The sequence below is a fragment of the Pithys albifrons genome, chromosome 11, assembly GCF_047495875.1.
Source record: "Pithys albifrons albifrons isolate INPA30051 chromosome 11, PitAlb_v1, whole genome shotgun sequence".
NCBI lineage: Eukaryota > Metazoa > Chordata > Aves > Passeriformes > Thamnophilidae > Pithys > Pithys albifrons.
The window spans coordinates 7,601,748-7,616,243 of NC_092468.1; the positions used below are offsets into that span (position 1 = coordinate 7,601,748).

Below are 14,496 nucleotides of genomic sequence, written 5' to 3' on the forward strand. Positions count from 1 at the left end.
ACAGTTCCCAGTAAACATTTTGGTGTCCTCTCAGAGCCTCAATTAATGTATACAATTTGTTAGCTATCACACATGGACATGTAGGATTTCGGTGTCCACACTCCCATGAACTGGTGTCCACACCACATGTATCTGCAGCATGACCCTGCTGCTCCCTTTGGCTCTAGAGCCCCTTATGCCACAAGCAGCAGGTTAAAAAGTCTGTGCCAGAGACCTGCTAAATGAGACAAGAAATAAGAAATCAAGGGGAGAAAGATGATGCTCAGAGACAGAACACTTCTCACCACATGAGATTACTCTTGGTTGTGCTTTTGCTATTGCCTTTCACCAAAGCACACTACCAGAATTGGTGCTGTGTGTGACAAAGACATTATGGCAGGTGTGGTCTACAAACACTTAAATCCATCCTCATTCAGCATGTTGGACCCTGAATGAAACCAAAGGACATTCTCTAAGAGTGCACCTAAGTGGATGCCTCTATCAATAGATGCTGCAGTGCATTCGACAAACAGCTGTCAGATCTCCCTTCTATTAAAACTCTGCATTCTTATGCCTTGAGCAGGCCTTTATGGACATTCACAGAAAAAAAAAACCAGAACAGCTTCAATGCATAAATATAATTTCTCAGGCATATCCCAGGATACATGTTTTAACATGTTCATACAATGAAAAATGAGCCTCAAGTTGTAATGTGCTGTCAAATGGCAACTGATTCTGAGACAGGTACTTCCACATCTGACTAAGCAAGAAGGAAAGGATGAAGACAACTTTAAGATCTTTAGGGCCGGAAAAAGCAGAAAAGGTCCCCAAAATTAACAGCAGTAGAGGGAAGCTAGAAGTGCTTTTAAAGCAGGTCCAATTATAACTGTCATTCTACTGAAGTGTCTCAGGCACAGCTTTTTTCAGAGATGCTGATTTTCAGACCAAGTATTTTCTATGTAACATATGTACATACTCTTTGTATATAAAAAAGGTTGGGTTTGCATGTTTGTCAGAGCAACTGGGTGACTTGACACAAAAATCACTCTGGAAGAGGCCTGAGGCACCTCAGGAAATCTCAAACTCCTACTCAAAGCAGGGTCAGTTATGAGGTCAGATCAGGTTGCTCAAGGTTTATACAGTCAAGTCTTGAAACTCTCAAAGGATGGAGACTGCATAATCTCCCTAAAAGCAGCCTGTTCCACTGCCTTGCTCTCTTATATTAAAACAAAAAAAATAAGGATTTTATCCAATCTGAATCTGTTTTGTTTCAGTTTATGTCTGTTGTCTCTCATCCCTTCACAGTGAGAAGTCTAGTGCCTCTTAAGGAATGGCACACTGTTTTTCCTAGAAGTTTGTGGCTGCTTGGTAAAATATGTGAGAGATTTCCAGAAAAGTTCTTAGACTGGCAAGGAGTACCATGAATAAACCCCGCAGCATTTGTAAAAAATTCACTTTAAACTACATTTGCCTTACAGAAGAGCCAACTACTCATTACTTCATGGTAAGCAGAAACATAGGGGGAGAGTGGAAAATATTAATTAGCTAAAAAACAGGCAGAGAAACGAAGTTTGAGTTTCAAGGACAAAACAGAAGAAAATATGTTGATCATGGAAATTTCAAGATCAAAATTAGGCAGTTTAGCTGGCTGGTTGTGACATAAGCCACAATTTTTCAATCAGTGCCTAAGGCCGAAGTGTCAGGGCTGAACTAAATTGCCTAGATTAGGATGTTTAACTTGACATGTTTATTCTTGCTGAAAGCCAAACAAACCTTTCCAACTTTCTAGAGTTTTCTTCATCCATTTTGTTTTTTAGAAAAGCTAATCAACTGTGTTTTTCGAAATTCTGCAGGAAGAAAGAAGTATAATTACAAATATATGCATGCAAATACACAAATGTCCATAATATACAATGCTTATATGCTATTTCACGTGTGCATATGTATATAGGAAAATGATCCGTTTTCTTACTATTTGCAAAAGTGTCCTTAGATGGCAAAAGGTTTCATATTTATCCATAGGTAATTCATACTGGTCACCTTTAATAGTCATATGTAAATGTACTTTGGATAATTAGAACTGATCCTGAATTCCTCACAGAGCCTGGTGAAAGTCAATCCACTGTGCTGTCAATGAATCCTGGCATAGCTAGAGCAGGATCAGACTAGAGGGGGAAGAGACCTGAGAGAAATTGGCTTTCAGAGGCCGCAGCTGACACAGTGTTTGGGTGTCCATCCTTTCAACACAAGGACATGCAGCCACAGCACAGTGTACAAATACCCTGTTGGAGTAGGAAGAGCAAATACCTGTGCAAATGCACTTTGGCTCCGTCCTGAGTACCAGCAGCCAGTTTAGGGCTATTGTGATCATCTCTGATTTATCTTAATAACAGATCAGTAGCCTACCTTTTACTCAGGGCAGAAGAAACTGCTTTTTGCCTTCAAATTTTGCCTAATTTCAGTATCAGGAAAGATGATCATCAGGTGTCTGGAAGGCATCTGGAAGGAAATTGAAAAAAAAAAAAGGGGCCATTATAAAACGTCCCCTGTTTGTTACAAATGTCACTTATCCAAGCATGTGGCACATTCTAATAAATTAATTAGTGATGTGAAAGTGAGGTGAGTTCTGAGAGAAAAGGTATTAAGTTCTTCTCAGGCGTTGCAACTCCAGTGCTGGGAAGACTTTTCTCTCGTCAGTCCTGCAGTCATGGAGGGTCTGCAGCTCACCTGAGGCTCCGCTACGGAGCCTCAACTTATGTGGCTGTCCAGCACTAAAATGCCCCCCCCACCCCACTCTAGGACCCAAGAGTGCACCTCCATGAGCACAGAAGAAGGATTGAAAGAACAGAGCTGTTCTCATGTGTGAATGAGATAAACAACCAGTACTCTTCATCTCCTCTCGTGTTTGACTGATAGGGAGTAACTGGATCCCAGCACTGTGTTCTCTGTGGCTCCCTGTACACGGAGCTCCCTTTGGTACAGGGCAGGCAGTCCCTGCTGACAAAGCAGCCAGGGGAGGCCCAGGGGAGCCACACACCGATGCTTTGCTATAGAACACACCCCACCATACCACTGGGGCTTGCAGTTTGGAGATTAGAAGTGTTTGGGGGAAAATAATTGGAAATCAGGTTCAGCTTCCCTGATCTCATCCTAAAGACATGCTTACTAAAGGGGCAATATATTTTCACCCATGTCTTTAGACTTCCCCACCACAAATAAATAAATATACAAATATATATTCCTTCTTATGTTTAGGAAGTTGAGCTTCACATTATTCAGCTTCTATATCAAAATTTATCCTTCATATTAAATAACAAATTCTGTTATTAAACAATGAATTCTGTTACTAAACAACGAATTCTGTTACTTAGCTCCTCTTTTTAGTAATATTTAAAATACTAAGCCCTGAATGCCTGTTGTTCAACATCCTAGACCTGCTCAAGTAAGAAAGATTAAGTGCATCAAATTGGACTGTAAATTACGTGAGTTCTATTTTGAGTTTGACATCATTCATCCTGTTGTTTCAATTTAATTATATGTAGTCTTCAACCCATCCCCAGCAGCCCCAATATTTCACATTTTGTTAGTCTGTCTGCTTTGCTCTGACTAGTGACTTACAAAAATAACATCACTTCAAAACATCACTTCAGAAAATTAACCCTAAAGGGGTGTTCCCAACCCATCAACACTTCTGTGCAGAAGGAAAAATATCCTGAGTGCCCAGTTGACAACAGGAGTTGCTGAAAGCAATAACAGAAAAATAAATTGAAAACTCGGAAAAACACACATTCACATTTCAGTTCTGAACTGTTTAGTAGCCTAGAATCTGAATTTGACAGCAAATGTTGTCATTACTTTATTATAACCTAGATACACATGCTTAACACTTTCTATAAAAAAGCCTTTTTTCAGGTGGTATTTCCTCTGCCAGGTATTAAGTATGAGATGACACTTGTCCTTTAGTATTTTCAGGAAAATCAGTTGGAAGTAGTCTTTTAGCTGTAAAAGTATTTTACAGCTTTTTTTTCCAGAAAAATGTTTTAAAGACATGTAAGTTATCCTCACTGAACAATAATATTATTCTATTAGACATTTAGAGCCAAATTGCAAAACTAAAAGTTATTCTACAAGTTGGAGGGAAAAAAATTCAGTTCTAAAGTTTAAAGTCTGAAATGGCATTATTTTTTCCCTGGATCATGGAATAATGCATCAAGCTTACATATTTGTGCAGACAGCTTCCTTGAGATTGCATGTCTATGGTGCAAACAATTCATTTGGTACCAACACTTCTGAAAAATGGAGTTTCTGCAAGTAGTCCCTTATCTAAGTTGTTTTCGATGTGAAAAGCCCTCCCATCAGATACACCCAGTTCTTCTGAACAGTCTTGCCGAAAAGGTTTGATAATGCAAATGATTTACATTATTAGCAATTGCCCCAGGATTTGATATCACATCAGCAGAAGGCTCCAGCAAGTCTACACACCTCCAAAATCCCATTCTGCACTGAGCAGCCCTGCTGGTTGCTCTGGCTTTACTTCTTGAGCCTTGGCACAACTTCCCTTCCCTAAGGCAAAGCTTTAGGCGAAGTCCCAACTGCACAGCATCTCTTTGGTCAGAGCTTGTAATGCTGGGAACAAGTAATGCTTTAACATTCCTTATTGGAATGCAATATTTATCTAGCAAGTAGGAATTCTACAGCTTGGGAGAAATCCTAAGTATGAATTCTTTCCTAAATTCAAATGATCAGCCCAAACATAACATAGAAGCTTAACACCCCAACTAGCAAAAAATATTGCTGCTTTTTTGTTGTCATGGTTTTTAAACAAGCCAGGAGTTTCTTAGTCTTTCCCAATCCTATCAACAAAATTGTAAAGGATTCAACATACACTAGTGGAAATGACATTTCTGTTTTGGTTTTCCAGTCGAATATGATAATGCTTTACATCCACTCCTGCTAAAATGATGCTTAGCAGCGTTAGGGTTGTAGGACAGGAAGTCTCACTTCAAATCCTACTTTCACATAAGACCTAATGTCTTATGGCACAAATGTTATCATTGTTTATTATTTTTTCTAAATGCTTGTTTGAAAGTGGCAAAGCTGTCTTTGAGGTAGGGCAAGAACAGCACTTACCTGAACCATCTTTCATGTAAAAGTCCAGCTCAAAGCACCAACAGAAATGACTTTGTGTGAATAAACATATATTGGAGATAATCAGTAGGAAATAGAATCTGATGATTACATTTTGAATGTGTAAAAGGTGAAACCTAACAAACTGAGAGTGCAGCTGAGACCTACCCTGCTACATTTCCCTCAAATTCTGATTTATTCTTGCCTCCTATTGCTGAGTTTGACTCAGCATCTTGCCCTAGACAGCTAAATGACACCCACAGGGTCCTGCTGGAAAAGAATAAAAGCTTTTTCTCTCAGCTAACCAATAAAGAACAAGTCAACAGCACTCCAGGAACACCTATTAAAGCCTACCAGAGTCTAATAAAAACAGTTAGTTAAATATTAAAGCCATTTCATTGCTAGTGGCTGGAACACAAGAAAGCAGACTTCTCAAATGGTTCAAGTCTTTATCAAAGGCTTAAAAAGAAAATTTGTGCTATTAATAGTCACAAGCACAGAAGCACTATGCTTGCCAACCCATTTTATTGCTAACATCAAAGAAAATTCATGTTTAAATCAATTATTTCTTAAATCCTACAACTAAAACTGGTGTGTGAGCCTCCTACATCAGTGCTACTGTACCCAGGCACTCAAAGGACAGCCAGCCCAAAACAAACCGTGGCCAGTCAGAACCATTAGTAACAACCACTGGGTCAGAGTTTACAAATTCCTTCAGGGTGTTAAAAACATCAGAAACACCATTTGTGTTTACACAGACGTAAAGGCACAGCAGATTATGAATTTATAAGGCTTAACAGAAACAAGAGGTGAAAAGGGTAACAAAAGGGAATGGTTACAAATAAGAGAACTCCTCACCACTAAATTCAAGATAAGAATAAAACCACTCCTAAAATAAACTAATTTTAAGTCCATAATTGCACCAAAACTTTAAGATGTTTACTTTCTTTTAAACTGAGTTCCAGCACTGAGAACTAAAGTCAAGGTTCATTTAATCCTTTCCTCCTCTCCTGTTGGGCACCATTTCCACCCTAAAGACAAGCAGCAGTGTGTATTAGTTCAGTTCAGAGAAAGGTTTTGTGGTGAAAGGCTCAGATTCACTCTAACAACTATGGGTTGGAGAGAAAAAAATGCTCATTGTGCTGGGAATTTTGGCAGCCCTGAGGTAGAAACCTGCCACATCAAATTTCATTTTGGACTGACTATGGATGTCCTTGCTGCCTGCTCTCTTCCCTTCCTCTGCTCACCTCTCTCAGAAATATTCCACATTCAGTCAAGATTGCAAGTTGATCTTCACATTTTGTCATTCATATGAATGTGTTGTCAAAATATTTAAGTGAAGTTTTGACTATTTCATTCCAATCTGGGAGATTTTTGCTTTTTATTTTAAAGACAATTACACTTACATTCACATCTGCTCATCTAGTTCTTGAAGCCATTTATTGATATGTTTAAGTAAACTCTTCTTCAGTCACTTAAACATGGTTTGTCTTTTGTTGAGTGGGAAACAGTGCTAATTAACAACATTGTGTCTCCTTGGATGAAGTCCTTTTCATAACATTACATTAAGGAAATTATTATTACACATGAGTATACATCTGGGTTATATTTCATAAGTAACTTAGCAAGGTCTAGTATGGTCTGAGTATCATCAATCAATCATGTAGTAATCCCTGTCTTTCCTCAACTAACATTCTCCTTCAGCCACATCAGCAAGTTTTGTCACTTCTTACACTTGGTTCAACACATTTCCATGGCAAAGTCATCCTATCCTAGACAATATACAGTGGGTTTCTATAGTAGCACTGGCTACAAACAGTCAGCTTTTTATGCATTAAAAAAAAAAGCTACAGAGAGAGAGGTAAATGCAAGTTCTGGTGGTGTGCAGGACAGCATCAAGCTGACATCAGAATGCTTGAGGTCAGCCCCAGAGGGCACTAACACTGGGGGAGGCTGCAGCACAAGCACATTGGCAGCACTGGAGAGACACACTCGGAAGAGGTAGAGGCTGCTCTTGATACTACTCAGAGAAATTCATAACATGAGTATGCATCAGGAATTTTCCACACAGCTGAGAGTGCACCATCCTCTTTCTAATAACCAGGCTGAGGCATCCACAGCTGAGAAGCAAGTTATTGGGATGTGGTGCCAGTTAAAAACAGGGTGGGAGTACAGCCCCAGTCTGCACAGCAGTGGCTTAACCTTCTGTAAAAAAAAAACCAGATACATGTTGGCTAAATGGTAAAAGTCTGAAGTATAGTTTTTAAATGGTTTACTATGCAAGAAATAATAGAAACTTTCACATATTCTAAGAATCCTCCCCTGCAAATACAGAGAAGTAAGAAACATGCAAACGAAAGCCCAGGAGTGTGACAGCAATGCCCATCTGCCAAAGGCACAGCACTCATCATGGATCATCCAGTTCCCTTCTCAGGCAAACCATAATTAGATGGCCAAAGGAAAAGAACAGAACAAAACGAGCTATGACACATCACCAAGAAGCAGCAGCTTTGCCCTTTTAGAATCCTGAGCAGCAACTTCCTGGAGCTCAGCTGAGGAATAATAAAATGGAGCCATCCCTCTCATTTATTCTCATACTAAACGAAGATCAACTACATCATGCAATTCTTCTTGCATTTCCCTGTTAATGATCTTTATAGGGACTACTAAAACACTACTGCAAGGTTATATACTCTACAGTTTCACTATTAAACAAAAGATAGCAGATTATTTTTTCTTAAGACTGAAAGGTCACACCGGTAGCGCTACTGAATTCCAGTCAGAGTTTAAGTTTTCAACATTAGTTTACCTTTCTCCTTAAAGACTTCTTGCTGATAGATTTCTTTGGGAAAATTGATATTAAAGTCTAGGAAAATCCAAAGTTCTCAATCAATGTAGCCTCAGTGCTACTTAGCAACTGGTCTAGCCTCTCTGGTTTCCTAATTGCTACCAGACAGAAGTAATTATAATTAAAATAAAACAATTTTGTTTGACTTTGCCAACCCTGCAGTGGTTCCCAAATCTTACAGAACCCTGTAAGACAAAGCAGTACATTTCACTGAGGAATGAAAAGGAAAGGAATCATTGAAATTTGGCCCATTGATTCTTGATATAAAACAAGTAGAGTGATTTTGGGACAAAAACTACCAAGCTCATTATCTTGAATTGTTCATTCTGCTGGAGGAAGAAGGAGGTAGCTTAAATGCAGAGTCTTCTGCATATCCTGCCTATAAATGCTTAAAGGTGCTCCAATTCTTTTAACAGTAGGATACACATGGCATGAAGAATTGAGTACTTTAAAATCAATTTTTAAAACTTATTCATCACTTTGCAGCAGAGTTGGAAGAAAAATAGATCTGAGTGTGCTGTCCACTAAAAATATGCACTTCCCAGCTCAACCTGCCAGCTTCTTTCCCCAGAGTCAGCAGGGAACCCAGGGAGACAAATCAGCTTCCCCCTAAAAGCACCAGAGGTTAACTTGCCTAATTCGATATCCTACCAGTTCATTCGAATTGAGCACTGAAGGTAGAAGGCTGGCAGGAGATCAACAATTTCTAATTTAAATGCTAACATTTCCAGGCTTTTTAACCCTCATTTTCGCAAGCTGATGGATTTGCTGGTTCCTTTTCACTCCGTCAGTGAATCTTATTAGAACAGTCCTATTTGACATTGAGATAAAAGTTAGGGTAGGCATCATAAGGTTTGCAAATGCAAAATAACTCAAGGAAGACCTAGAGAAGAAACTTTGTATAAAAACATGGGGTGTGGCTTGAGATCAGGGCATTGCTGTACAGGCAAATGGAATGTTTGAACTGAAAAAAAACCCCAACAACCTGGGTCTGTTTTGAACAGTACTTATTTGTCTACAGAGAAATTAAGCTTCATAAAAAATATTTTTATGAATTGTCATGCTGTTCTGATCATGTAAGAAGTTACATGGAAACATTAGCACAATCCTAGAGGTGATCTAGATGTGATAAATTATAATGGCATACAACACAGTAAGTACACACAAGGATAGGGATATTTCATTAATTTCTTAAGTTACCAATGACAAAACCACTAAAAATAAGTGTGCTTCTTTTGCAATGGAAAAGAGACAATCCATCCCAAAGCAAAGCAGTGTTACATTTTCAAAAAAACCCAACAAACCTGTTGGAATGATGTTGATCTAGAAACAAAGAGCACCAGTAAGAAGTTAACTACTGAGTTTAGACTACATTTCATATACTTTTCATTACATGAACCATTATTTTGCCATTTATTTCCTAATAGCCTTTCCTTAAATCCACCCAAAGTGAGTGGATGTTTCAATGATCAAAGAAACAGGAATGGAGACTCGAGAGTTTGGATCACAGCCAGAAAAAGAAAAGCTGCTGCAATTTGTTAAATGCATAGGAACATGTCACATCAGCATTGAATTCAAACTTCCCCAGTGTCTGCAATTTCATTTTTAAAAGTGTAGGATGATAGAAAAAGACAGCTTAATAAAAGTTTCAGTAATTTTGCAATATTATCTAAACAATCATTTTACAGCAAACAAATGCCACCACTCATTAATGATGTGCTGAAATTTATTTATGCTTATATAAAAAAGCAAGATCAATGGAAGATCATCAATATAAGATCAAAGATAAACCCAACACAATCTGCTATAGGATAAAAGAGGATGGGATAGTGAGAACAAACAAGGGGAAAGGAAAACAAAAGGGCGTTGAATTAAAACCCACCTTAGAAGTCAGCAAAATATACTGTCTCCAGAAGTGAGGAAAAAAAAGGTAGAAGTGCCAGAAACTCCACATAATATTCTAAAACACTTTGATGTTAATTGACTTAAGGGACTTGAAAGGTAATGACAAAACAGTGGGTTATCGATGGGAAACAAGAGGTGTGGGAATGTACCGGACTGAAAAGTGACAAAAATATCCCTGGCTATTCCCAGGGTGTTTGGACAATGTATAGTCACGCAATTTTCTGTCAGCCTGGAAAGGGGGAAAAGCCATGGCAGGGAAAATAGAACACCCCAACCAAACATATGCTTACTAACTACTGTGCTAAACTCCAAATAATGCCTCTGTGTAATCCTTTCACTAAGAGCAAATTAAGAAGTACAGTAGACATTTGCTTATAAGCAAGACAATTCTGATGTTATTAAGTGTTGAATGAAGGCTTAGTTCTTCCCATTCAAAGAGAAGTCCAATGAAAAAGAAATACTGAAGCCTTAATGAGGACATACATTATTGTTCATCTCTCCTTCTGCTGCCATACAAATCCTCTACAAAATCTCAAATCATGAACAAATAGAAAAAGACAATTACAAGAAGTTCACCCAAAGGTCAGCTCTCTGCACCCAGCCAGAGATCCAGACCCAGTGAGAAGGTCTTCAATGGAACCATGCTCTGTGAAAGGATGTTGGCTGGCTCTGCATAGCCAGAGTGCCTTGGGAAAAATATACCAGGTACAAAATCCCAAGGATCAAACTCCTAAGAGCATCAAAATGCTCCAGTATTCCATGAAGGAAATGTAGCACTGGTTCATTTTACATAATGCAGAATTACTTTTGTGTTATATTAGGACAGCATGGTTAACAAATGAAAAACATTTTGATGGAGGACATTTTTCCCTTTTCATTCATGAGAATTTGAAGATGAATCAACAGGGAACTTCACCAAAAAGCAGAGAAATATTAAAGGCTTAAAGTCTTCACAAAAGACAGCAGAATATGTGGTGCACTACAAATAGCATGGCTGATATTCCCATAGAATTAAAACTGCTCTAGAAACAATGTACTATGATTATCACTGCTTCTTTGTAGATTTTTTTAAGGTGGAGATATAAAATATATTATTGTAGATTTTTTCTTGCTTGCATGCTGTGATGTGTTCACATTTCATATCTATGGAATGAGATTTTTCTTTACTTACGTATTTTTAAGATACATTTTACTGACTGAGCCATATCCTGCATTCCAACTCCCACAGGGTGGTACTCCACCACTGGTTATAATGAATTCACAGCAAAGCTTACTGAGGAGGAAGCTGCCTAACAGATACTGTGCTGGCCCTGGAGCCATCACTTGAATTTGTCATTTTGGTACTTAGCAGAACACACTTGGCATGTGTGAATAAGAGCAATGTATTGCCATTGCAAATATTTCTGTATCAGCTTCAACTAGTGACAGTGTGGCTCGGCTTCGTGAATGAAGATTTGGGCAGGGCTGTCCCCACGTGGGTGTGCCCTTCCAGCCTGTGCAGTGGATTTTAGGTGAGGCTCAGCGTGCGCAGAACTGGCCCCACCGTTTAAGTCCTGAGGTTCATCTGCCACGGCCGAGCAAGCTTGGACAGTGCCAGTGAAGTCCACTAGTGACAGTACACTGTGGCTTTCTACACAGTTTGCAGACGCATAAGAACATTCATGTTCTCTGGGATTTTCTGATCTGAAAGTATAAAGCATAAAGGTTCATCTACAAGGAAAATAAGAAAGCACACTGTAAATGATGCATCAAATTCTTCAACACAAATTCTGCTACTGGTGACCAGCAGCTGAAATCACAAAAAAATTGATTCCATGCAGCATTGGAGTACTTTACATCAATTCCATGCAGCATTGGACAACCTTACATCAAGAAAGGCAATAAGAAACTCAGGTAGTTACAGAAAATCCATGGTCTGGCACATGGCTTTTTTAGTTCCATATGAAATCCAGAGGGATGATAGGCCATTTCTGTCAGTCTCTGAGTCATGTCTTTTAGGCATGAAGACCAAAACTGAAAGTTGTTTTTCACTTAATTTTGTACAGCTGTTTGTAGAGTGCAAGAATTCTGAAATTGCTGGGAAAAAAACCTAACTGGCTGCTTAGTGCCTCTGGTGTGAGAGCTACAATGTGACTTGAGATTGAAAACAGAAGGAAATGGTGTTTTGTTTCCATAGAATCAATCACTATGGATTGCCTGACAAAATTTTCTGGCACTGGAACAGAACACAATAAAACATATCCATTAACAAGCCTGGGAAGCACAGCTGGGGTATACCATTTTCCTCATGGAGGAAAAAGTTCTCCAAATCCTTTTCCTATAAGGTGTGAGAGGTTCACCCCATCATAGAGATTAAAAAAACCCAAACAAACAAAAGAGTAAGAAAGAAAATAAAAATGGTTACATAAAAACGGTCATTTGTGCTCATTTGACTGCAAGACAGACTGGCACTGAAGAGAGAGGAAAAAAAAGTGAAGTCTATCATGCATAATGAATTCCATCTTCTGAAAAGAAGATAGGAGAGTGAAACACCTGCAAGAGACTGCCAAATCTGGGCATCAAAGGACGTGTGCTGTTACCTCCATGCCAAGAGTACTGGCAAAGTTTCAAGAAGTGATTTACTAGGTCTACCACAGAGATAGATACAAGAAAACACGTTACAAAAGAGGTGCAATGGTAAGCAGGTGACCTGTTTACTACTCCATAATGAGTTACCAAACACCACCAGATCTGAGCGACTGACTGCACAAGTATTCTTAGATCATAAAGTAAAAATACTTTGGCTTCAATCACAAGAAAAGTGTTGCCATGTGTTTCCCTCTGGCAGCTCTGGTTCTTCCCAAATGATGATGCCCTCTCATCAAACTGCACATCAAAAGGCCCTCTGGATTGTTTGTCCTTGCAGACCATTTACCACAGCCTGGCAGGTACCAGCAGTCTGCAGACAAGAGTTTCATAACTCTAGATCTAGAAGCAGCATGGAATTGCTAATGAAATTAAAGTAATTTCAAAAAGCCACATGGTGGAAAAAAAAAAATCAAAACACGAAATCCCTGCTAAAACTCAAGAGCAAAGTGTTAAAAAAGTGAAAAATGGAAACATAGCATCATCCTGTAACAGTTAATATCTCTTAGGATCTACTGCTTTGGAAAACTTCATAGAAAAAACCACAAAACTGAACCAGGGTGAGATACACAATGAAGAAAAAAGAGAAAGGAGTTACTGATCAAAGAATCTTTACTAACATATATAGGAAACATCCAAAGATAGTGGCAGACTGGGATGTTAAGCCAGTTTCTTTTCCTAGATATTTTAAAGACTTATGAGGTAAAGGCATGGACAATGGTATAGACATGTAAAGTATTACATGAAGGCATAAAATTATTAATCAGCCAAGAATGTGTGCACTACATTAAACTTCCATCACCCTGTAAGCATCCTGTGTCCCCATTATCCTGTATGCACCAAAATGTACAATTACATTAATCTTCCATGCTATAATTACTCCTGGTTGTAATTAGTCACAGCTGTGACATTCAGGCTGGAGTTCTATAAGCAATAAAATTCTCCTAGAGTTTAATAAGCAGACTTTTTGTAATTTTATGTTGTGCTTGTGAAACACGTCAGGAAACTTCAGGTGTCGGAATACAATATTTCATCTGCCTTCTTTCTGCATCCAGCACCTCTGTTTGCAGGATGTTTTACAATTGCTGTTCTCTGGGCAGCCCCAGCTTTCTCCCACTGACTTTCCCAAGCCTCCTACAGGTGCAGGAAGCAGCCTCCACATTGTATATCCCACAATCCCAGGCCCTTTGGACTATGAGGAAAAGCTGAAAATGCAAGCTTCCCACTGAACATGGAGACAACCTGAAACTCCATAGTTATCTAAAGTATAACTATAAATATTCATAAAGAAACCATTTCTTCAAATTCAAGTGTTGATTTTGAAGCTCAGATGACAACAGATTGAATATAACATGGGTAATTTCATAATTACATAATATAAGCAAACCCTTTCAGTTTACTAGACTATTCCAGAGTTCCAGCTATCTTTCATGTGACAATAGATCTACTGAACTCTATTCTACTCCCAAAATACCTTTCCTTTATATTTTCCATTTGAGAGAGAAAAGAAATAGTTTTGGAGTTTTTAAATTAGTTACATGAAGTTGGTAGGAAAAACTAATATAAACTAGAAAATCCATCAAACCCTCATCATTTGATTGTCTGAATCTATGTTTACAATTACAGTGTGTGGCTGTAATTTTTGGAGGCATATGCAAGACAACATACATATTACACTGATATTTAAAAAATAGGTCAAAAAAATGTTTGCCAAGCACACCCTGGCAAAGGAATAATGTAAATTCATGTCAACTTTAATAACTGAACTAAAAATACACTAAATACTGCTTAAGACTGGAAAATGCACAACATAATTCTTTATCTTTCTTATCAGTTAATGAACCTGAATTGAAATATAATTCATATTTCGATGTGGAGTGGGAGGTGGGGGGAAGCCAGAAGCAGTGAAATTCTGACATTTCCATGCCTTACTGTTTTTTGTTTTTAACTAGGAAGTCTTGAGATTAGGAAAAAAAAATACAAATTTTAAGTTTCTTTTGCTTAGAAAACAG

General features: G+C 38.4%; 1 protein-coding gene across 1 annotated transcript in view; it reads right to left on the reverse strand.

The window, feature by feature from the left end:
• Positions 1 to 14,496, reverse strand: part of SPSB4 (splA/ryanodine receptor domain and SOCS box containing 4) — a 163,439-nt gene that overhangs the window by 122,611 nt on the left and 26,332 nt on the right. The window contains exon 4 of the mRNA XM_071566264.1: positions 2,386 to 2,478. The gene's annotated coding sequence lies outside the window, so the exon portion shown is untranslated. The remainder of the gene's footprint in view (positions 1 to 2,385; positions 2,479 to 14,496) is intronic.